The sequence below is a fragment of the Nothobranchius furzeri genome, chromosome 8 (genome assembly GCF_043380555.1).
Source record: "Nothobranchius furzeri strain GRZ-AD chromosome 8, NfurGRZ-RIMD1, whole genome shotgun sequence".
NCBI classification, from domain to species: domain Eukaryota; kingdom Metazoa; phylum Chordata; class Actinopteri; order Cyprinodontiformes; family Nothobranchiidae; genus Nothobranchius; species Nothobranchius furzeri.
This window is the reverse complement of record NC_091748.1, coordinates 72,088,654-72,090,241: the sequence shown is the minus strand read 5'-3', so window position 1 is coordinate 72,090,241 and position 1,588 is coordinate 72,088,654.

The following is a 1,588-nucleotide window of genomic DNA, read 5'->3' as shown; positions in this document are numbered from 1 at the left end:
TATTTTCTTTTTATTGTACTACATGAATTCTCTTTTGTGAACTGTTTGTAACTGTTCCATAAATGATAAGAAAAATCTATGAAACATTAAAACACATGTGCATTTTTTTTAAACACATTATGTTCTAGTCATCTAGTATGATACATGATAAATGACATGCACTTGCCTAGTACATTTCTGAGTCAACGGACTTCAAAGTGCTTTACACTACAGTCTATCACTGATGATGCGCATGATGAGCTGCATTTTAGCCACAGCTGCCCTGGGGTATGCTGACAAAAGTGAGGCTGTAGTAGGTAGGTGCCACCAGTCCTTCTGACCACCACCACTAGGCAAGGAGGGTGAAGTGTCTTGCCCAGGGACTCAATAAATATCAAAAGAGCATGGGTTCAAAATGAGAAATGATAAATAAATGGCCAGCACTTGTAGCATCTTTCAGAGCGAGAGTACTAGGAAGCATAGGTTGATTTTGTTGGGCCCTTAATATAATCAGATAACAAAAGACCAAGAGGGACACTCCACATGTCAAAAGCAAAGTCAAACACATGTGAGAACAATTAAAGTTATCTCTTCATCTGCTAGGGCAGGTGTCTCTACCTCCAGTCCTCGAGGGCTACCATCCTGTTGGTTTACTGTGTTTCCTGCTCTACCACACCTGAATGGAGTAATTTAAGCCTCTCCTTACCACATTTAATTCTGTACAGGCCTGATAATTACTCTTTCATTTCAATCAGGTGTATAGGAGCAGTGTGCTACCAAAACTATTTATGGGGGCACCATGTGCTGCTGACCTCTACTTGGGACGTTGTGGATCGGTGGACGGAGTTCATCAAAGACCTCCTCAATCCCTCCGGCAAATCTTCCAGTGAGGATGCTATTGGACGCTCCTATAGAGAAACCTTACATATGTAGCGTGGTTACTACATACTAGGATTCAACACTGTTTACTTCAGTTTGGTTAGATCCTGAGAAAAGATCGGACATTAGCATATGAACTTATATTATGCACAAATATCTAGGATATTAATGCAATCGATAGAAGTTCATACACTAACTGTCTTGGTCTATATTTTAATCCAAAGATTAATGTCTAATTTAAAGGGACTTTACGGAGTTTTGAATGTTTATGCTCGCGATTACCACCTCAGGCCAAATGCGTAACGGCAGCTTCAATAGGAGGCTCGTGCATGCTGTACGTGCACACTCCTTAACGAAAATAACAGCTGAGACAGTCCTGTGTGTGTGTGTGTGTGTGTGTGTGTGTGTGTGTGTGTGTGTGTGTGTGTGTGGCCCGGAGGACACAGGACAGGAGAACGCGCAGCTAATTAATTAAATAATTTGGTTCTGTACCTTTCTCTTCAGCACAGCCGACAAAGGTTTAAGATGGGTCAGTCCTCCTGCATGCTCAGACCATTCCCTTCCCTTGCTTGAAAAATTGTTCCAAAATGAAAGTTGAACTCACATCTTTTTTATCTGTGAATTCAATGCCGTTTGGCGAGTCTCAAATAAAAATTTGGGCATCTTCCTGTAAAAAAATATATCATTAATGTAAAAAAGAAATTCTAAAACAACTATGTCACATCCAGAA